This window comes from Phyllobates terribilis, unplaced genomic scaffold (assembly GCF_046119375.1).
Source record: "Phyllobates terribilis strain yellow unplaced genomic scaffold, ASM4611937v1 Scaffold_108__1_contigs__length_5656254, whole genome shotgun sequence".
NCBI classification, from domain to species: Eukaryota; Metazoa; Chordata; class Amphibia; order Anura; family Dendrobatidae; genus Phyllobates; species Phyllobates terribilis.
This window is the reverse complement of record NW_027362868.1, coordinates 1,628,320-1,650,286: the sequence shown is the minus strand read 5'-3', so window position 1 is coordinate 1,650,286 and position 21,967 is coordinate 1,628,320. Positions and strand designations below refer to the sequence as shown.

Here is a 21,967-nt window from a genome sequence, read left to right as displayed (position 1 = left end):
TGCTCAGGTGAGTTTAAAAGGCTGCTGTTGATAACAAGGGCATTTGCTAAATAGATGGTGTGTGTGCAACAATATACTGAAAGGTCAATTATATTGTGCAGCTTATCTCACCACCTGTAGTTATTTAGGTGAAAGCTCCAAAATGCTTGCCTAATATGTCTGTTTATCCAAAAGGAAGTATAGAGGGAGAGCTAGATAGATAGCATTGCATTACATTACATTACATGGCAATGCAATGCACAGTTGCTGAAGTTGAACCAAAATGAGCTTGTCATCTGGCTTCTGCAACTTTTAACATGAAAAATCCAATGAGGAGAAGAAAAGCAAAGCCAAAGAGTCCATCCCAAAATCCGACAAACAAGCAAAATGAACAAAAAGCATTGAATTAAATTCTTTCTGATTTTAGAAACTGCATTAAAGAAGGGGTGCACCGGTCCTGGAGATACTGCAATACCAGGTCAATGCGTGGAGTGGACAGAGCAAGCTCTTTTTCCATCTCCCTGTTCTAAAAATCCATTTAATATATGGTCCCCAGATAGGGGACGTATCAGATATTAAACTGATAAGAACAGATACTACACTTGATCTTAGCCAAAAGGCCGAGAAGCGATAACCAGAATTGGTTTCCGACTACGGTGCCACCCAAGGATTCTGAAAAGTCCATTTGTGGAGATGGCCACCTGGACTCCCGTTAAGAAGACATGCTGTCAACCTCTAGATCCCTCACATGCCTGCACTTTTCGGCTTGCTGCTGCTGCAATCCACGCGTTTTAGATCTGCATAACTCCACCTCTTTTAGCACAGTACCCTCAACCCCCGGCTGTTCCCACCCGCCTCAACACCGTTGGAAGGGAGGAGAACCAATTAAGGCGGCGGGGGGGGTGGAACGAGCAGCTGTATACCCTTAGCAGGAGGGTTGCTGATTAATTACCTCTCCTGCTGCTGCTGCTGCTGGCTGTCCAGCAGCAGACTGAAGGTGGCTGCTGCTGTGCGCAGGTATATAAAGGCTCAGAGCCTATTATGACACGCGCAGCCAGCGTTCCATTGCCACATTCCGTCTACTGCAGGCGGGATACCTGGATGGCTGAATGTCACTGAGAAGCTCACAGAGACCGCCATAAGCAACAGTTTAAAAGAATGCCACAGACTAATCAACCAAACTTTTTGGGTTGGTTTCTCTTTTATAGTCTGCAGGCATTAAATGAAAGAAGTCAGTGTTCCAGCAGAGGGAGACAACGTTTCAGAAAAGGCATTGTAGCAAACCAAAAAAGAAAATTTAAGCGCAGCAGAGTAACCAGCTCACATACCTGTTAGCTCAGGTGAGTTTAAAAGGCTGCTGTTGATAACAAGGGCATTTGCTAAATAGATGGTGTGTGTGCAACAATATACTGAAAGGTCAATTATATTGTGCAGCTTATCTCACCACCTGTAGTTATTTAGGTGAAAGCTCCAAAATGCTTGCCTAATATGTCTGTTTATCCAAAAGGAAGTATAGAGGGAGAGCTAGATAGATAGCATTGCATTACATTACATTACATGGCAATGCAATGCACAGTTGCTGAAGTTGAACCAAAATGAGCTTGTCATCTGGCTTCTGCAACTTTTAACATGAAAAATCCAATGAGGAGAAGAAAAGCAAAGCCAAAGAGTCCATCCCAAAATCCGACAAACAAGCAAAATGAACAAAAAGCATTGAATTCAATTCTTTCTGATTTTAGAAACTGCATTAAAGAAGGGGTGCACCGGTCCTGGAGATACTGCAATACCAGGTCAATGCGTGGAGTGGACAGAGCAAGCTCTTTTTCCATCTCCCTGTTCTAAAAATCCATTTAATATATGGTCCCCAGATAGGGGACGTATCAGATATTAAACTGATAAGAACAGATACTACACTTGATCTTAGCCAAAAGGCCGAGAAGCGATAACCAGAATTGGTTTCCGACTACGGTGCCACCCAAGGATTCTGAAAAGTCCATTTGTGGAGATGGCCACCTGGACTCCCGTTAAGAAGACATGCTGTCAACCTCTAGATCCCTCACATGCCTGCACTTTTCGGCTTGCTGCTGCTGCAATCCACGCGTTTTAGATCTGCATAACTCCACCTCTTTTAGCACAGTACCCTCAACCCCCGGCTGTTCCCACCCGCCTCAACACCGTTGGAAGGGAGGAGAACCAATTAAGGCGGGGGGGGGGTGGAACGAGCAGCTGTCTACCCTTAGCAGGAGGGTTGCTGATTAATTACCTCTCCTGCTGCTGCTGCTGCTGGCTGTCCAGCAGCAGACTGAAGGTGGCTGCTGCTGTGCGCAGGTATATAAAGGCTCAGAGCCTATTATGACACGCGCAGCCAGCGTTCCATTGCCACATTCCGTCTACTGCAGGCGGGATACCTGGATGGCTGAATGTCACTGAGAAGCTCACAGAGACCGCCATAAGCAACAGTTTAAAAGAATGCCACAGACTAATCAACCAAACTTTTTGGGTTGGTTTCTCTTTTATAGTCTGCAGGCATTAAATGAAAGAAGTCAGTGTTCCAGCAGAGGGAGACAACGTTTCAGAAAAGGCATTGTAGCAAACCAAAAAAGAAATTTTAAGCGCAGCAGAGTAACCAGCTCACATACCTGTTAGCTCAGGTGAGTTTAAAAGGCTGCTGTTGATAACAAGGGCATTTGCTAAATAGATGGTGTGTGTGCAACAATATACTGAAAGGTCAATTATATTGTGCAGCTTATCTCACCACCTGTAGTTATTTAGGTGAAAGCTCCAAAATGCTTGCCTAATATGTCTGTTTATCCAAAAGGAAGTATAGAGGGAGAGCTAGATAGATAGCATTGCATTACATTACATTACATGGCAATGCAATGCACAGTTGCTGAAGTTGAACCAAAATGAGCTTGTCATCTGGCTTCTGCAACTTTTAACATGAAAAATCCAATGAGGAGAAGAAAAGCAAAGCCAAAGAGTCCATCCCAAAATCCGACAAACAAGCAAAATGAACAAAAAGCATTGAATTCAATTCTTTCTGATTTTAGAAACTGCATTAAAGAAGGGGTGCACCGGTCCTGGAGATACTGCAATACCAGGTCAATGCGTGGAGTGAACAGAGCAAGCTCTTTTTCCATCTCCCTGTTCTAAAAATCCATTTAATATATGGTCCCCAGATAGGGGACGTATCAGATATTAAACTGATAAGAACAGATACTACACTTGATCTTAGCCAAAAGGCCGAGAAGCGATAACCAGAATTGGTTTCCGACTACGGTGCCACCCAAGGATTCTGAAAAGTCCATTTGTGGAGATGGCCACCTGGACTCCCGTTAAGAAGACATGCTGTCAACCTCTAGATCCCTCACATGCCTGCACTTTTCGGCTTGCTGCTGCTGCAATCCACGCGTTTTAGATCTGCATAACTCCACCTCTTTTAGCACAGTACCCTCAACCCCCGGCTGTTCCCACCCGCCTCAACACCGTTGGAAGGGAGGAGAACCAATTAAGGCGGGGGGGGGGTGGAACGAGCAGCTGTCTACCCTTAGCAGGAGGGTTGCTGATTAATTACCTCTCCTGCTGCTGCTGCTGCTGGCTGTCCAGCAGCAGACTGAAGGTGGCTGCTGCTGTGCGCAGGTATATAAAGGCTCAGAGCCTATTATGACACGCGCAGCCAGCGTTCCATTGCCACATTCCGTCTACTGCAGGCGGGATACCTGGATGGCTGAATGTCACTGAGAAGCTCACAGAGACCGCCATAAGCAACAGTTTAAAAGAATGCCACAGACTAATCAACCAAACTTTTTGGGTTGGTTTCTCTTTTATAGTCTGCAGGCATTAAATGAAAGAAGTCAGTGTTCCAGCAGAGGGAGACAACGTTTCAGAAAAGGCATTGTAGCAAACCAAAAAAGAAATTTTAAGCGCAGCAGAGTAACCAGCTCACATACCTGTTAGCTCAGGTGAGTTTAAAAGGCTGCTGTTGATAACAAGGGCATTTGCTAAATAGATGGTGTGTGTGCAACAATATACTGAAAGGTCAATTATATTGTGCAGCTTATCTCACCACCTGTAGTTATTTAGGTGAAAGCTCCAAAATGCTTGCCTAATATGTCTGTTTATCCAAAAGGAAGTATAGAGGGAGAGCTAGATAGATAGCATTGCATTACATTACATTACATGGCAATGCAATGCACAGTTGCTGAAGTTGAACCAAAATGAGCTTGTCATCTGGCTTCTGCAACTTTTAACATGAAAAATCCAATGAGGAGAAGAAAAGCAAAGCCAAAGAGTCCATCCCAAAATCCGACAAACAAGCAAAATGAACAAAAAGCATTGAATTCAATTCTTTCTGATTTTAGAAACTGCATTAAAGAAGGGGTGCACCGGTCCTGGAGATACTGCAATACCAGGTCAATGCGTGGAGTGGACAGAGCAAGCTCTTTTTCCATCTCCCTGTTCTAAAAATCCATTTAATATATGGTCCCCAGATAGGGGACGTATCAGATATTAAACTGATAAGAACAGATTTTTTTTTTTTTTTGAAAGCCCGAATTCGTGTACAAAACCCGAGTGCGCTTAAAAAAGTGACAAGTGCCACAAAAAAAGTGCACTAGGATGCTGGTCTTCTTGAAACCCTCTCCAAAAGGAGAAGGGTCCCCCAAACCATTCCCCGTCCCTCCGAGCCAAAAGGCCACAGCGAGGAACAGGGACAAAAAGCCACCTCCAGCCGAAGCCAGAGGCGACCCAATCATAACCCCAGCACCTGCCCGAGTTCTCACCCGAGCAAGGCACTGGGAGCCAAAGACTGTGCTCCCCTCCCGGAAGAGGGGAGCCAACAACGCTCTCCTCCCGAAAGAGGAGAGCCAGGGGGGTTCAGGGGGGAGCGGAACCTGATGGCCACACACTCCCCCCCTAGACCTGCCAAGAGAGGAACCCGTAAGGGAACCGCATCCCGACAAAATCCTAGTAGGCCGTGACACACGTGAATAAGTGGACACACAGTGACAAAGAAATTAAATAAATAGTGAAGGTTTCACAGTATAATACTGCCCGGACCTTCAACCGGGAATTGAAAAATTCCCCATCCTAAGGCCAGAAGGCCCGGAATAAGGGTGTGTGCGAAGAAAGAAAATTTGAAGTGCTTGTGCAAATGTGCCATAAACTCAAGTGGGGTTCCCAATCCCAGTGAGTTAAGGCACCCCAGGGTCACCACTCCTGGGGCACTTCACACTTCGGGCTTTCGATCTTCCCCGGCCCAATGGCGTCGATCCTGGGGGGCCATGCTTTCCACCAGATGACTATATTAGCCACCTGGCGTACTAACAAGCGCCTAAACCCCAGTGTGCATAATGTATCAATCTACTAGGGCGGCCAACATCCAAAACCGCCTTTTCGAAAGATACTACACTTGATCTTAGCCAAAAGGCCGAGAAGCGATAACCAGAATTGGTTTCCGACTACGGTGCCACCCAAGGATTCTGAAAAGTCCATTTGTGGAGATGGCCACCTGGACTCCCGTTAAGAAGACATGCTGTCAACCTCTAGATCCCTCACATGCCTGCACTTTTCGGCTTGCTGCTGCTGCAATCCACGCGTTTTAGATCTGCATAACTCCACCTCTTTTAGCACAGTACCCTCAACCCCCGGCTGTTCCCACCCGCCTCAACACCGTTGGAAGGGAGGAGAACCAATTAAGGCGGGGGGGGGGTGGAACGAGCAGCTGTCTACCCTTAGCAGGAGGGTTGCTGATTAATTACCTCTCCTGCTGCTGCTGCTGCTGGCTGTCCAGCAGCAGACTGAAGGTGGCTGCTGCTGTGCGCAGGTATATAAAGGCTCAGAGCCTATTATGACACGCGCAGCCAGCGTTCCATTGCCACATTCCGTCTACTGCAGGCGGGATACCTGGATGGCTGAATGTCACTGAGAAGCTCACAGAGACCGCCATAAGCAACAGTTTAAAAGAATGCCACAGACTAATCAACCAAACTTTTTGGGTTGGTTTCTCTTTTATAGTCTGCAGGCATTAAATGAAAGAAGTCAGTGTTCCAGCAGAGGGAGACAACGTTTCAGAAAAGGCATTGTAGCAAACCAAAAAAGAAATTTTAAGCGCAGCAGAGTAACCAGCTCACATACCTGTTAGCTCAGGTGAGTTTAAAAGGCTGCTGTTGATAACAAGGGCATTTGCTAAATAGATGGTGTGTGTGCAACAATATACTGAAAGGTCAATTATATTGTGCAGCTTATCTCACCACCTGTAGTTATTTAGGTGAAAGCTCCAAAATGCTTGCCTAATATGTCTGTTTATCCAAAAGGAAGTATAGAGGGAGAGCTAGATAGATAGCATTGCATTACATTACATTACATGGCAATGCAATGCACAGTTGCTGAAGTTGAACCAAAATGAGCTTGTCATCTGGCTTCTGCAACTTTTAACATGAAAAATCCAATGAGGAGAAGAAAAGCAAAGCCAAAGAGTCCATCCCAAAATCCGACAAACAAGCAAAATGAACAAAAAGCATTGAATTCAATTCTTTCTGATTTTAGAAACTGCATTAAAGAAGGGGTGCACCGGTCCTGGAGATACTGCAATACCAGGTCAATGCGTGGAGTGGACAGAGCAAGCTCTTTTTCCATCTCCCTGTTCTAAAAATCCATTTAATATATGGTCCCCAGATAGCGGACGTATCAGATATTAAACTGATAAGAACAGATACTACACTTGATCTTAGCCAAAAGGCCGAGAAGCGATAACCAGAATTGGTTTCCGACTACGATGCCACCCAAGGATTCTGAAAAGTCCATTTGTGGAGATGGCCACCTGGACTCCCGTTAAGAAGACATGCTGTCAACCTCTAGATCCCTCACATGCCTGCACTTTTCGGCTTGCTGCTGCTGCAATCCACGCGTTTTAGATCTGCATAACTCCACCTCTTTTAGCACAGTACCCTCAACCCCCGGCTGTTCCCACCCGCCTCAACACCGTTGGAAGGGAGGAGAACCAATTAAGGCGGGGGGGGGGGGGGTGGAACGAGCAGCTGTCTACCCTTAGCAGGAGGGTTGCTGATTAATTACCTCTCCTGCTGCTGCTGCTGCTGGCTGTCCAGCAGCAGACTGAAGGTGGCTGCTGCTGTGCGCAGGTATATAAAGGCTCAGAGCCTATTATGACACGCGCAGCCAGCGTTCCATTGCCACATTCCGTCTACTGCAGGCGGGATACCTGGATGGCTGAATGTCACTGAGAAGCTCACAGAGACCGCCATAAGCAACAGTTTAAAAGAATGCCACAGACTAATCAACCAAACTTTTTGGGTTGGTTTCTCTTTTATAGTCTGCAGGCATTAAATGAAAGAAGTCAGTGTTCCAGCAGAGGGAGACAACGTTTCAGAAAAGGCATTGTAGCAAACCAAAAAAGAAATTTTAAGCGCAGCAGAGTAACCAGCTCACATACCTGTTAGCTCAGGTGAGTTTAAAAGGCTGCTGTTGATAACAAGGGCATTTGCTAAATAGATGGTGTGTGTGCAACAATATACTGAAAGGTCAATTATATTGTGCAGCTTATCTCACCACCTGTAGTTATTTAGGTGTAAGCTCCAAAATGCTTGCCTAATATGTCTGTTTATCCAAAAGGAAGTATAGAGGGAGAGCTAGATAGATAGCATTGCATTACATTACATTACATGGCAATGCAATGCACAGTTGCTGAAGTTGAACCAAAATGAGCTTGTCATCTGGCTTCTGCAACTTTTAACATGAAAAATCCAATGAGGAGAAGAAAAGCAAAGCCAAAGAGTCCATCCCAAAATCCGACAAACAAGCAAAATGAACAAAAAGCATTGAATTCAATTCTTTCTGATTTTAGAAACTGCATTAAAGAAGGGGTGCACCGGTCCTGGAGATACTGCAATACCAGGTCAATGCGTGGAGTGGACAGAGCAAGCTCTTTTTCCATCTCCCTGTTCTAAAAATCCATTTAATATATGGTCCCCAGATAGGGGACGTATCAGATATTAAACTGATAAGAACAGATACTACACTTGATCTTAGCCAAAAGGCCGAGAAGCGATAACCAGAATTGGTTTCCGACTACGGTGCCACCCAAGGATTCTGAAAAGTCCATTTGTGGAGATGGCCACCTGGACTCCCGTTAAGAAGACATGCTGTCAACCTCTAGATCCCTCACATGCCTGCACTTTTCGGCTTGCTGCTGCTGCAATCCACGCGTTTTAGATCTGCATAACTCCACCTCTTTTAGCACAGTACCCTCAACCCCCGGCTGTTCCCACCCGCCTCAACACCGTTGGAAGGGAGGAGAACCAATTAAGGCGGGGGGGGGGGGGGTGGAACGAGCAGCTGTCTACCCTTAGCAGGAGGGTTGCTGATTAATTACCTCTCCTGCTGCTGCTGCTGCTGGCTGTCCAGCAGCAGACTGAAGGTGGCTGCTGCTGTGCGCAGGTATATAAAGGCTCAGAGCCTATTATGACACGCGCAGCCAGCGTTCCATTGCCACATTCCGTCTACTGCAGGCGGGATACCTGGATGGCTGAATGTCACTGAGAAGCTCACAGAGACCGCCATAAGCAACAGTTTAAAAGAATGCCACAGACTAATCAACCAAACTTTTTGGGTTGGTTTCTCTTTTATAGTCTGCAGGCATTAAATGAAAGAAGTCAGTGTTCCAGCAGAGGGAGACAACGTTTCAGAAAAGGCATTGTAGCAAACCAAAAAAGAAATTTTAAGCGCAGCAGAGTAACCAGCTCACATACCTGTTAGCTCAGGTGAGTTTAAAAGGCTGCTGTTGATAACAAGGGCATTTGCTAAATAGATGGTGTGTGTGCAACAATATACTGAAAGGTCAATTATATTGTGCAGCTTATCTCACCACCTGTAGTTATTTAGGTGAAAGCTCCAAAATGCTTGCCTAATATGTCTGTTTATCCAAAAGGAAGTATAGAGGGAGAGCTAGATAGATAGCATTGCATTACATTACATTACATGGCAATGCAATGCACAGTTGCTGAAGTTGAACCAAAATGAGCTTGTCATCTGGCTTCTGCAACTTTTAACATGAAAAATCCAATGAGGAGAAGAAAAGCAAAGCCAAAGAGTCCATCCCAAAATCCGACAAACAAGCAAAATGAACAAAAAGCATTGAATTCAATTCTTTCTGATTTTAGGAACTGCATTAAAGAAGGGGTGCACCGGTCCTGGAGATACTGCAATACCAGGTCAATGCGTGGAGTGGACAGAGCAAGCTCTTTTTCCATCTCCCTGTTCTAAAAATCCATTTAATATATGGTCCCCAGATAGGGGACGTATCAGATATTAAACTGATAAGAACAGATACTACACTTGATCTTAGCCAAAAGGCCGAGAAGCGATAACCAGAATTGGTTTCCGACTACGGTGCCACCCAAGGATTCTGAAAAGTCCATTTGTGGAGATGGCCACCTGGACTCCCGTTAAGAAGACATGCTGTCAACCTCTAGATCCCTCACATGCCTGCACTTTTCGGCTTGCTGCTGCTGCAATCCACGCGTTTTAGATCTGCATAACTCCACCTCTTTTAGCACAGTACCCTCAACCCCCGGCTGTTCCCACCCGCCTCAACACCGTTGGAAGGGAGGAGAACCAATTAAGGCGGGGGGGAGTGGAACGAGCAGCTGTCTACCCTTAGCAGGAGGGTTGCTGATTAATTACCTCTCCTGCTGCTGCTGCTGCTGGCTGTCCAGCAGCAGACTGAAGGTGGCTGCTGCTGTGCGCAGGTATATAAAGGCTCAGAGCCTATTATGACACGCGCAGCCAGCGTTCCATTGCCACATTCCGTCTACTGCAGGCGGGATACCTGGATGGCTGAATGTCACTGAGAAGCTCACAGAGACCGCCATAAGCAACAGTTTAAAAGAATGCCACAGACTAATCAACCAAACTTTTTGGGTTGGTTTCTCTTTTATAGTCTGCAGGCATTAAATGAAAGAAGTCAGTGTTCCAGCAGAGGGAGACAACGTTTCAGAAAAGGCATTGTAGCAAACCAAAAAAGAAATTTTAAGCGCAGCAGAGTAACCAGCTCACATACCTGTTAGCTCAGGTGAGTTTAAAAGGCTGCTGTTGATAACAAGGGCATTTGCTAATAGATGGTGTGTGTGCAACAATATACTGAAAGGTCAATTATATTGTGCAGCTTATCTCACCACCTGTAGTTATTTAGGTGAAAGCTCCAAAATGCTTGCCTAATATGTCTGTTTATCCAAAAGGAAGTATAGAGGGAGAGCTAGATAGATAGCATTGCATTACATTACATTACATGGCAATGCAATGCACAGTTGCTGAAGTTGAACCAAAATGAGCTTGTCATCTGGCTTCTGCAACTTTTAACATGAAAAATCCAATGAGGAGAAGAAAAGCAAAGCCAAAGAGTCCATCCCAAAATCCGACAAACAAGCAAAATGAACAAAAAGCATTGAATTCAATTCTTTCTGATTTTAGAAACTGCATTAAAGAAGGGGTGCACCGGTCCTGGAGATACTGCAATACCAGGTCAATGCGTGGAGTGGACAGAGCAAGCTCTTTTTCCATCTCCCTGTTCTAAAAATCCATTTAATATATGGTCCCCAGATAGGGGACGTATCAGATATTAAACTGATAAGAACAGATTTTTTTTTTTTTTTGAAAGCCCGAATTCGTGTACAAAACCCGAGTGCGCTTAAAAAAGTGACAAGTGCCACAAAAAAAGTGCACTAGGATGCTGGTCTTCTTGAAACCCTCTCCAAAAGGAGAAGGGTCCCCCAAACCATTCCCCGTCCCTCCGAGCCAAAAGGCCACAGCGAGGAACAGGGACAAAAAGCCACCTCCAGCCGAAGCCAGAGGCGACCCAATCATACCCCCAGCACCTGCCCGAGTTCTCACCCGAGCAAGGCACTGGGAGCCAAAGACTGTGCTCCCCTCCCGGAAGAGGGGAGCCAACAACGCTCTCCTCCCGAAAGAGGAGAGCCAGGGGGGTTCAGGGGGGAGCGGAACCTGATGGCCACACACTCCCCCCCTAGACCTGCCAAGAGAGGAACCCGTAAGGGAACCGCATCCCGACAAAATCCTAGTAGGCCGTGACACACGTGAATAAGTGGACACACAGTGACAAAGAAATTAAATAAATAGTGAAGGTTTCACAGTATAATACTGCCCGGACCTTCAACCGGGAATTGAAAAATTCCCCATCCTAAGGCCAGAAGGCCCGGAATAAGGGTGTGTGCGAAGAAAGAAAATTTGAAGTGCTTGTGCAAATGTGCCATAAACTCAAGTGGGGTTCCCAATCCCAGTGAGTTAAGGCACCCCAGGGTCACCACTCCTGGGGCACTTCACACTTCGGGCTTTCGATCTTCCCCGGCCCAATGGCGTCGATCCTGGGGGGCCATGCTTTCCACCAGATGACTATATTAGCCACCTGGCGTACTAACAAGCGCCTAAACCCCAGTGTGCATAATGTATCAATCTACTAGGGCGGCCAACATCCAAAACCGCCTTTTCGAAAGATACTACACTTGATCTTAGCCAAAAGGCCGAGAAGCGATAACCAGAATTGGTTTCCGACTACGGTGCCACCCAAGGATTCTGAAAAGTCCATTTGTGGAGATGGCCACCTGGACTCCCGTTAAGAAGACATGCTGTCAACCTCTAGATCCCTCACATGCCTGCACTTTTCGGCTTGCTGCTGCTGCAATCCACGCGTTTTAGATCTGCATAACTCCACCTCTTTTAGCACAGTACCCTCAACCCCCGGCTGTTCCCACCCGCCTCAACACCGTTGGAAGGGAGGAGAACCAATTAAGGCGGGGGGGGGGTGGAACGAGCAGCTGTCTACCCTTAGCAGGAGGGTTGCTGATTAATTACCTCTCCTGCTGCTGCTGCTGCTGGCTGTCCAGCAGCAGACTGAAGGTGGCTGCTGCTGTGCGCAGGTATATAAAGGCTCAGAGCCTATTATGACACGCGCAGCCAGCGTTCCATTGCCACATTCCGTCTACTGCAGGCGGGATACCTGGATGGCTGAATGTCACTGAGAAGCTCACAGAGACCGCCATAAGCAACAGTTTAAAAGAATGCCACAGACTAATCAACCAAACTTTTTGGGTTGGTTTCTCTTTTATAGTCTGCAGGCATTAAATGAAAGAAGTCAGTGTTCCAGCAGAGGGAGACAACGTTTCAGAAAAGGCATTGTAGCAAACCAAAAAAGAAATTTTAAGCGCAGCAGAGTAACCAGCTCACATACCTGTTAGCTCAGGTGAGTTTAAAAGGCTGCTGTTGATAACAAGGGCATTTGCTAAATAGATGGTGTGTGTGCAACAATATACTGAAAGGTCAATTATATTGTGCAGCTTATCTCACCACCTGTAGTTATTTAGGTGAAAGCTCCAAAATGCTTGCCTAATATGTCTGTTTATCCAAAAGGAAGTATAGAGGGAGAGCTAGATAGATAGCATTGCATTACATTACATTACATGGCAATGCAATGCACAGTTGCTGAAGTTGAACCAAAATGAGCTTGTCATCTGGCTTCTGCAACTTTTAACATGAAAAATCCAATGAGGAGAAGAAAAGCAAAGCCAAAGAGTCCATCCCAAAATCCGACAAACAAGCAAAATGAACAAAAAGCATTGAATTCAATTCTTTCTGATTTTAGAAACTGCATTAAAGAAGGGGTGCACCGGTCCTGGAGATACTGCAATACCAGGTCAATGCGTGGAGTGGACAGAGCAAGCTCTTTTTCCATCTCCCTGTTCTAAAAATCCATTTAATATATGGTCCCCAGATAGCGGACGTATCAGATATTAAACTGATAAGAACAGATACTACACTTGATCTTAGCCAAAAGGCCGAGAAGCGATAACCAGAATTGGTTTCCGACTACGATGCCACCCAAGGATTCTGAAAAGTCCATTTGTGGAGATGGCCACCTGGACTCCCGTTAAGAAGACATGCTGTCAACCTCTAGATCCCTCACATGCCTGCACTTTTCGGCTTGCTGCTGCTGCAATCCACGCGTTTTAGATCTGCATAACTCCACCTCTTTTAGCACAGTACCCTCAACCCCCGGCTGTTCCCACCCGCCTCAACACCGTTGGAAGGGAGGAGAACCAATTAAGGCGGGGGGGGGGGGGGGTGGAACGAGCAGCTGTCTACCCTTAGCAGGAGGGTTGCTGATTAATTACCACTCCTGCTGCTGCTGCTGCTGGCTGTCCAGCAGCAGACTGAAGGTGGCTGCTGCTGTGCGCAGGTATATAAAGGCTCAGAGCCTATTATGACACGCGCAGCCAGCGTTCCATTGCCACATTCCGTCTACTGCAGGCGGGATACCTGGATGGCTGAATGTCACTGAGAAGCTCACAGAGACCGCCATAAGCAACAGTTTAAAAGAATGCCACAGACTAATCAACCAAACTTTTTGGGTTGGTTTCTCTTTTATAGTCTGCAGGCATTAAATGAAAGAAGTCAGTGTTCCAGCAGAGGGAGACAACGTTTCAGAAAAGGCATTGTAGCAAACCAAAAAAGAAATTTTAAGCGCAGCAGAGTAACCAGCTCACATACATGTTAGCTCAGGTGAGTTTAAAAGGCTGCTGTTGATAACAAGGGCATTTGCTAAATAGATGGTGTGTGTGCAACAATATACTGAAAGGTCAATTATATTGTGCAGCTTATCTCACCACCTGTAGTTATTTAGGTGAAAGCTCCAAAATGCTTGCCTAATATGTCTGTTTATCCAAAAGGAAGTATAGATATAGAGCTAGATAGATAGCATTGCATTACATTACATTACATGGCAATGCAATGCACAGTTGCTGAAGTTGAACCAAAATGAGCTTGTCATCTGGCTTCTGCAACTTTTAACATGAAAAATCCAATGAGGAGAAGAAAAGCAAAGCCAAAGAGTCCATCCCAAAATCCGACAAACAAGCAAAATGAACAAAAAGCATTGAATTCAATTCTTTCTGATTTTAGAAACTGCATTAAAGAAGGGGTGCACCGGTCCTGGAGATACTGCAATACCAGGTCAATGCGTGGAGTGGACAGAGCAAGCTCTTTTTCCATCTCCCTGTTCTAAAAATCCATTTAATATATGGTCCCCAGATAGGGGACGTATCAGATATTAAACTGATAAGAACAGATACTACACTTGATCTTAGCCAAAAGGCCGAGAAGCGATAACCAGAATTGGTTTCCGACTACGGTGCCACCCAAGGATTCTGAAAAGTCCATTTGTGGAGATGGCCACCTGGACTCCCGTTAAGAAGACATGCTGTCAACCTCTAGATCCCTCACATGCCTGCACTTTTCGGCTTGCTGCTGCTGCAATCCACGCGTTTTAGATCTGCATAACTCCACCTCTTTTAGCACAGTACCCTCAACCCCCGGCTGTTCCCACCCGCCTCAACACCGTTGGAAGGGAGGAGAACCAATTAAGGCGGGGGGGGGGGGGGTGGAACGAGCAGCTGTCTACCCTTAGCAGGAGGGCTGCTGATTAATTACCTCTCCTGCTGCTGCTGCTGCTGGCTGTCCAGCAGCAGACTGAAGGTGGCTGCTGCTGTGCGCAGGTATATAAAGGCTCAGAGCCTATTATGACACGCGCAGCCAGCGTTCCATTGCCACATTCCGTCTACTGCAGGCGGGATACCTGGATGGCTGAATGTCACTGAGAAGCTCACAGAGACCGCCATAAGCAACAGTTTAAAAGAATGCCACAGACTAATCAACCAAACTTTTTGGGTTGGTTTCTCTTTTATAGTCTGCAGGCATTAAATGAAAGAAGTCAGTGTTCCAGCAGAGGGAGACAACGTTTCAGAAAAGGCATTGTAGCAAACCAAAAAAGAAATTTTAAGCGCAGCAGAGTAACCAGCTCACATACCTGTTAGCTCAGGTGAGTTTAAAAGGCTGCTGTTGATAACAAGGGCATTTGCTAAATAGATGGTGTGTGTGCAACAATATACTGAAAGGTCAATTATATTGTGCAGCTTATCTCACCACCTGTAGTTATTTAGGTGAAAGCTCCAAAATGCTTGCCTAATATGTCTGTTTATCCAAAAGGAAGTATAGAGGGAGAGCTAGATAGATAGCATTGCATTACATTACATTACATGGCAATGCAATGCACAGTTGCTGAAGTTGAACCAAAATGAGCTTGTCATCTGGCTTCTGCAACTTTTAACATGAAAAATCCAATGAGGAGAAGAAAAGCAAAGCCAAAGAGTCCATCCCAAAATCCGACAAACAAGCAAAATGAACAAAAAGCATTGAATTCAATTCTTTCTGATTTTAGAAACTGCATTAAAGAAGGGGTGCACCGGTCCTGGAGATACTGCAATACCAGGTCAATGCGTGGAGTGAACAGAGCAAGCTCTTTTTCCATCTCCCTGTTCTAAAAATCCATTTAATATATGGTCCCCAGATAGGGGACGTATCAGATATTAAACTGATAAGAACAGATACTACACTTGATCTTAGCCAAAAGGCCGAGAAGCGATAACCAGAATTGGTTTCCGACTACGGTGCCACCCAAGGATTCTGAAAAGTCCATTTGTGGAGATGGCCACCTGGACTCCCGTTAAGAAGACATGCTGTCAACCTCTAGATCCCTCACATGCCTGCACTTTTCGGCTTGCTGCTGCTGCAATCCACGCGTTTTAGATCTGCATAACTCCACCTCTTTTAGCACAGTACCCTCAACCCCCGGCTGTTCCCACCCGCCTCAACACCGTTGGAAGGGAGGAGAACCAATTAAGGCGGGGGGGGGGGTGGAACGAGCAGCTGTCTACCCTTAGCAGGAGGGTTGCTGATTAATTACCTCTCCTGCTGCTGCTGCTGCTGGCTGTCCAGCAGCAGACTGAAGGTGGCTGCTGCTGTGCGCAGGTATATAAAGGCTCAGAGCCTATTATGACACGCGCAGCCAGCGTTCCATTGCCACATTCCGTCTACTGCAGGCGGGATACCTGGATGGCTGAATGTCACTGAGAAGCTCACAGAGACCGCCATAAGCAACAGTTTAAAAGAATGCCACAGACTAATCAACCAAACTTTTTGAGTTGGTTTCTCTTTTATAGTCTGCAGGCATTAAATGAAAGAAGTCAGTGTTCCAGCAGAGGGAGACAACGTTTCAGAAAAGGCATTGTAGCAAACCAAAAAAGAAATTTTAAGCGCAGCAGAGTAACCAGCTCACATACCTGTTAGCTCAGGTGAGTTTAAAAGGCTGCTGTTGATAACAAGGGCATTTGCTAAATAGATGGTGTGTGTGCAACAATATACTGAAAGGTCAATTATATTGTGCAGCTTATCTCACCACCTGTAGTTATTTAGGTGAAAGCTCCAAAATGCTTGCCTAATATGTCTGTTTATCCAAAAGGAAGTATAGAGGGAGAGCTAGATAGATAGCATTGCATTACATTACATTACATGGCAATGCAATGCACAGTTGCTGAAGTTGAACCAAAATGAGCTTGTCATCTGGCTTCTGCAACTTTTAACATGAAAAATCCAATGAGGAGAAGAAAAGCAAAGCCAAAGAGTCCATCCCAAAATCCGACAAACAAGCAAAATGAACAAAAAGCATTGAATTCAATTCTTTCTGATTTTAGAAACTGCATTAAAGAAGGGGTGCACCGGTCCTGGAGATACTGCAATACCAGGTCAATGCGTGGAGTGGACAGAGCAAGCTCTTTTTCCATCTCCCTGTTCTAAAAATCCATTTAATATATGGTCCCCAGATAGGGGACGTATCAGATATTAAACTGATAAGAACAGATTTTTTTTTTTTTTTGAAAGCCCGAATTCGTGTACAAAACCCGAGTGCGCTTAAAAAAGTGACAAGTGCCACAAAAAAAGTGCACTAGGATGCTGGTCTTCTTGAAACCCTCTCCAAAAGGAGAAGGGTCCCCCAAACCATTCCCCGTCCCTCCGAGCCAAAAGGCCACAGCGAGGAACAGGGACAAAAAGCCACCTCCAGCCGAAGCCAGAGGCGACCCAATCATACCCCCAGCACCTGCCCGAGTTCTCACCCGAGCAAGGCACTGGGAGCCAAAGACTGTGCTCCCCTCCCGGAAGAGGGGAGCCAACAACGCTCTCCTCCCGAAAGAGGAGAGCCAGGGGGGTTCAGGGGGGAGCGGAACCTGATGGCCACACACTCCCCCCCTAGACCTGCCAAGAGAGGAACCCGTAAGGGAACCGCATCCCGACAAAATCCTAGTAGGCCGTGACACACGTGAATAAGTGGACACACAGTGACAAAGAAATTAAATAAATAGTGAAGGTTTCACAGTATAATACTGCCCGGACCTTCGACCGGGAATTGAAAAATTCCCCATCCTAAGGCCAGAAGGCCCGGAATAAGGGTGTGTGCGAAGAAAGAAAATTTGAAGTGCTTGTGCAAATGTGCCATAAACTCAAGTGGGGTTCCCAATCCCAGTGAGTTAAGGCACCCCAGGGTCACCACTCCTGGGGCACTTCACACTTCGGGCTTTCGATCTTCCCCGGCCCAATGGCGTCGATCCTGGGGGGCCATGCTTTCCACCAGATGACTATATTAGCCACCTGGCGTACTAACAAGCGCCTAAACCCCAGTGTGCATAATGTATCAATCTACTAGGGCGGCCAACATCCAAAACCGCCTTTTCGAAAGATACTACACTTGATCTTAGCCAAAAGGCCGAGAAGCGATAACCAGAATTGGTTTCCGACTACGGTGCCACCCAAGGATTCTGAAAAGTCCATTTGTGGAGATGGCCACCTGGACTCCCGTTAAGAAGACATGCTGTCAACCTCTAGATCCCTCACATGCCTGCACTTTTCGGCTTGCTGCTGCTGCAATCCACGCGTTTTAGATCTGCATAACTCCACCTCTTTTAGCACAGTACCCTCAACCCCCGGCTGTTCCCACCCGCCTCAACACCGTTGGAAGGGAGGAGAACCAATTAAGGCGGGGGGGGGGTGGAACGAGCAGCTGTCTACCCTTAGCAGGAGGGTTGCTGATTAATTACCTCTCCTGCTGCTGCTGCTGCTGGCTGTCCAGCAGCAGACTGAAGGTGGCTGCTGCTGTGCGCAGGTATATAAAGGCTCAGAGCCTATTATGACACGCGCAGCCAGCGTTCCATTGCCACATTCCGTCTACTGCAGGCGGGATACCTGGATGGCTGAATGTCACTGAGAAGCTCACAGAGACCGCCATAAGCAACAGTTTAAAAGAATGCCACAGACTAATCAACCAAACTTTTTGGGTTGGTTTCTCTTTTATAGTCTGCAGGCATTAAATGAAAGAAGTCAGTGTTCCAGCAGAGGGAGACAACGTTTCAGAAAAGGCATTGTAGCAAACCAAAAAAGAAATTTTAAGCGCAGCAGAGTAACCAGCTCACATACCTGTTAGCTCAGGTGAGTTTAAAAGGCTGCTGTTGATAACAAGGGCATTTGCTAAATAGATGGTGTGTGTGCAACAATATACTGAAAGGTCAATTATATTGTGCAGCTTATCTCACCACCTGTAGTTATTTAGGTGAAAGCTCCAAAATGCTTGCCTAATATGTCTGTTTATCCAAAAGGAAGTATAGAGGGAGAGCTAGATAGATAGCATTGCATTACATTACATTACATGGCAATGCAATGCACAGTTGCTGAAGTTGAACCAAAATGAGCTTGTCATCTGGCTTCTGCAACTTTTAACATGAAAAATCCAATGAGGAGAAGAAAAGCAAAGCCAAAGAGTCCATCCCAAAATCCGACAAACAAGCAAAATGAACAAAAAGCATTGAATTCAATTCTTTCTGATTTTAGAAACTGCATTAAAGAAGGGGTGCACCGGTCCTGGAGATACTGCAATACCAGGTCAATGCGTGGAGTGGACAGAGCAAGCTCTTTTTCCATCTCCCTGTTCTAAAAATCCATTTAATATATGGTCCCCAGATAGCGGACGTATCAGATATTAAACTGATAAGAACAGATACTACACTTGATCTTAGCCAAAAGGCCGAGAAGCGATAACCAGAATTGGTTTCCGACTACGATGCCACCCAAGGATTCTGAAAAGTCCATTTGTGGAGATGGCCACCTGGACTCCCGTTAAGAAGACATGCTGTCAACCTCTAGATCCCTCACATGCCTGCACTTTTCGGCTTGCTGCTGCTGCAATCCACGCGTTTTAGATCTGCATAACTCCACCTCTTTTAGCACAGTACCCTCAACCCCCGGCTGTTCCCACCCGCCTCAACACCGTTGGAAGGGAGGAGAACCAATTAAGGCGGGGGGGGGGGGTGGAACGAGCAGCTGTCTACCCTTAGCAGGAGGGCTGCTGATTAATTACCTCTCCTGCTGCTGCTGCTGCTGGCTGTCCAGCAGCAGACTGAAGGTGGCTGCTGCTGTGCGCAGGTATATAAAGGCTCAGAGCCTATTATGACACGCGCAGCCAGCGTTCCATTGCCACATTCCGTCTACTGCAGGCGGGATACCTGGATGGCTGAATGTCACTGAGAAGCTCACAGAGACCGCCATAAGCAACAGTTTAAAAGAATGCCACAGACTAATCAACCAAACTTTTTAGGTTGGTTTCTCTTTTATAGTCTGCAGGCATTAAATGAAAGAAGTCAGTGTTCCAGCAGAGGGAGACAACGTTTCAGAAAAGGCATTGTAGCAAACCAAAAAAGAAATTTTAAGCGCAGCAGAGTAACCAGCTCACATACCTGTTAGCTCAGGTGAGTTTAAAAGGCTGCTGTTGATAACAAGGGCATTTGCTAAATAGATGGTGTGTGTGCAACAATATACTGAAAGGTCAATTATATTGTGCAGCTTATCTCACCACCTGTAGTTATTTAGGTGAAAGCTCCAAAATGCTTGCCTAATATGTCTGTTTATCCAAAAGGAAGTATAGAGGGAGAGCTAGATAGATAGCATTGCATTACATTACATTACATGGCAATGCAATGCACAGTTGCTGAAGTTGAACCAAAATGAGCTTGTCATCTGGCTTCTGCAACTTTTAACATGAAAAATCCAATGAGGAGAAGAAAAGCAAAGCCAAAGAGTCCATCCCAAAATCCGACAAACAAGCAAAATGAACAAAAAGCATTGAATTCAATTCTTTCTGATTTTAGAAACTGCATTAAAGAAGGGGTGCACCGGTCCTGGAGATACTGCAATACCAGGTCAATGCGTGGAGTGGACAGAGCAAGCTCTTTTTCCATCTCCCTGTTCTAAAAATCCATTTAATATATGGTCCCCAGATAGGGGACGTATCAGATATTAAACTGATAAGAACAGATTTTTTTTTTTTTTTGAAAGCCCGAATTCGTGTACAAAACCCGAGTGCGCTTAAAAAAGTGACAAGTGCCACAAAAAAAGTGCACTAGGATGCTGGTCTTCTTGAAACCCTCTCCAAAAGGAGAAGGGTCCCCCAAACCATTCCCCGTCCCTCCGAGCCAAAAGGCCACAGCGAGGAACAGGGACAAAAAGCCACCTCCAGCCGAAGCCAGAGGCGACCCAATCATACCCCCAGCACCTGCCCGAGTTCTCACCCGAGCAAGGCACTGGGAGCCAAAGACTGTGCTCCCCTCCCGGAAGAGGGGAGCCAACAACGCTCTCCTCCCGAAAGAGGAGAGCCAGGGGGGTTCAGGGGGGAGCGGAACCTGATGGCCACACACTCCCCCCCTAGACCTGCCAAGAGAGGAACCCGTAAGGGAACCGCATCCCGACAAAATCCTAGTAGGCCGTGACACACGTGAATAAGTGGACACACAGTGACAAAGAAATTAAATAAATAGTGAAGGTTTCACAGTATAATACTGCCCGGACCTTCAACCGGGAATTGAAAAATTCCCCATCCTAAGGCCAGAAGGCCCGGAATAAGGGTGTGTGCGAAGAAAGAAAATTTGAAGTGCTTGTGCAAATGTGCCATAAACTCAAGTGGGGTTCCCAATCCCAGTGAGTTAAGGCACCCCAGGGTCACCACTCCTGGGGCACTTCACACTTCGGGCTTTCGATCTTCCCCGGCCCAATGGCGTCGATCCTGGGGGGCCATGCTTTCCACCAGATGACTATATTAGCCACCTGGCGTACTAACAAGCGCCTAAACCCCAGTGTGCATAATGTATCAATCTACTAGGGCGGCCAACATCCAAAACCGCCTTTTCGAAAGATACTACACTTGATCTTAGCCAAAAGGCCGAGAAGCGATAACCAGAATTGGTTTCCGACTACGGTGCCACCCAAGGATTCTGAAAAGTCCATTTGTGGAGATGGCCACCTGGACTCCCGTTAAGAAGACATGCTGTCAACCTCTAGATCCCTCACATGCCTGCACTTTTCGGCTTGCTGCTGCTGCAATCCACGCGTTTTAGATCTGCATAACTCCACCTCTTTTAGCACAGTACCCTCAACCCCCGGCTGTTCCCACCCGCCTCAACACCGTTGGAAGGGAGGAGAACCAATTAAGGCGGGGGGGGGGTGGAACGAGCAGCTGTCTACCCTTAGCAGGAGGGTTGCTGATTAATTACCTCTCCTGCTGCTGCTGCTGCTGGCTGTCCAGCAGCAGACTGAAGGTGGCTGCTGCTGTGCGCAGGTATATAAAGGCTCAGAGCCTATTATGACACGCGCAGCCAGCGTTCCATTGCCACATTCCGTCTACTGCAGGCGGGATACCTGGATGGCTGAATGTCACTGAGAAGCTCACAGAGACCGCCATAAGCAACAGTTTAAAAGAATGCCACAGACTAATCAACCAAACTTTTTGGGTTGGTTTCTCTTTTATAGTCTGCAGGCATTAAATGAAAGAAGTCAGTGTTCCAGCAGAGGGAGACAACGTTTCAGAAAAGGCATTGTAGCAAACCAAAAAAGAAATTTTAAGCGCAGCAGAGTAACCAGCTCACATACCTGTTAGCTCAGGTGAGTTTAAAAGGCTGCTGTTGATAACAAGGGCATTTGCTAAATAGATGGTGTGTGTGCAACAATATACTGAAAGGTCAATTATATTGTG

The 21,967-nt window shown here is 46.3% G+C and overlaps 10 non-coding genes and 8 pseudogenes across 10 annotated transcripts; all 18 read right to left on the bottom strand.

Moving 5' to 3' along the window:
* Positions 1-420: 420 nt before the first annotated feature.
* LOC141199231 (U2 spliceosomal RNA) lies at positions 421-611 on the bottom strand. The gene has a single exon (XR_012270989.1). It is a non-coding gene; the product is annotated as a U2 spliceosomal RNA (small nuclear RNA).
* Positions 612-1,732: 1,121 nt separating this feature from the next.
* Positions 1,733-1,923, bottom strand: LOC141199230 (U2 spliceosomal RNA). The gene has a single exon (XR_012270988.1). It is a non-coding gene; the product is annotated as a U2 spliceosomal RNA (small nuclear RNA).
* Positions 1,924-3,043: 1,120 nt separating this feature from the next.
* LOC141200400 (U2 spliceosomal RNA) lies at positions 3,044-3,234 on the bottom strand. The gene has a single exon (XR_012272122.1). It is a non-coding gene; the product is annotated as a U2 spliceosomal RNA (small nuclear RNA).
* Positions 3,235-4,354: 1,120 nt separating this feature from the next.
* Positions 4,355-4,533, bottom strand: LOC141200922 (U2 spliceosomal RNA; annotated as a pseudogene).
* A 794-nt stretch (positions 4,534-5,327) lies between these two features.
* On the bottom strand, positions 5,328-5,419 carry LOC141201042 (U2 spliceosomal RNA; annotated as a pseudogene).
* Positions 5,420-6,539: 1,120 nt separating this feature from the next.
* LOC141200669 (U2 spliceosomal RNA) lies at positions 6,540-6,730 on the bottom strand. The gene has a single exon (XR_012272382.1). It is a non-coding gene; the product is annotated as a U2 spliceosomal RNA (small nuclear RNA).
* Positions 6,731-7,854: 1,124 nt separating this feature from the next.
* On the bottom strand, positions 7,855-8,045 carry LOC141199229 (U2 spliceosomal RNA). Its single transcript, XR_012270987.1, has one exon. It is a non-coding gene; the product is annotated as a U2 spliceosomal RNA (small nuclear RNA).
* A 1,124-nt stretch (positions 8,046-9,169) lies between these two features.
* LOC141199228 (U2 spliceosomal RNA) lies at positions 9,170-9,360 on the bottom strand. The gene has a single exon (XR_012270986.1). It is a non-coding gene; the product is annotated as a U2 spliceosomal RNA (small nuclear RNA).
* A 1,118-nt stretch (positions 9,361-10,478) lies between these two features.
* On the bottom strand, positions 10,479-10,657 carry LOC141200920 (U2 spliceosomal RNA; annotated as a pseudogene).
* A 794-nt stretch (positions 10,658-11,451) lies between these two features.
* LOC141201041 (U2 spliceosomal RNA) lies at positions 11,452-11,543 on the bottom strand (annotated as a pseudogene).
* A 1,120-nt stretch (positions 11,544-12,663) lies between these two features.
* On the bottom strand, positions 12,664-12,854 carry LOC141200668 (U2 spliceosomal RNA). The gene has a single exon (XR_012272381.1). It is a non-coding gene; the product is annotated as a U2 spliceosomal RNA (small nuclear RNA).
* A 1,125-nt stretch (positions 12,855-13,979) lies between these two features.
* LOC141199227 (U2 spliceosomal RNA) lies at positions 13,980-14,170 on the bottom strand. The gene has a single exon (XR_012270985.1). It is a non-coding gene; the product is annotated as a U2 spliceosomal RNA (small nuclear RNA).
* A 1,124-nt stretch (positions 14,171-15,294) lies between these two features.
* On the bottom strand, positions 15,295-15,485 carry LOC141200399 (U2 spliceosomal RNA). The gene has a single exon (XR_012272121.1). It is a non-coding gene; the product is annotated as a U2 spliceosomal RNA (small nuclear RNA).
* Positions 15,486-16,606: 1,121 nt separating this feature from the next.
* On the bottom strand, positions 16,607-16,785 carry LOC141200919 (U2 spliceosomal RNA; annotated as a pseudogene).
* Positions 16,786-17,579: 794 nt separating this feature from the next.
* LOC141201040 (U2 spliceosomal RNA) lies at positions 17,580-17,671 on the bottom strand (annotated as a pseudogene).
* A 1,120-nt stretch (positions 17,672-18,791) lies between these two features.
* On the bottom strand, positions 18,792-18,982 carry LOC141200667 (U2 spliceosomal RNA). Its single transcript, XR_012272380.1, has one exon. It is a non-coding gene; the product is annotated as a U2 spliceosomal RNA (small nuclear RNA).
* A 1,122-nt stretch (positions 18,983-20,104) lies between these two features.
* On the bottom strand, positions 20,105-20,283 carry LOC141200918 (U2 spliceosomal RNA; annotated as a pseudogene).
* A 794-nt stretch (positions 20,284-21,077) lies between these two features.
* On the bottom strand, positions 21,078-21,169 carry LOC141201038 (U2 spliceosomal RNA; annotated as a pseudogene).
* Positions 21,170-21,967: the final 798 nt, after the last annotated feature.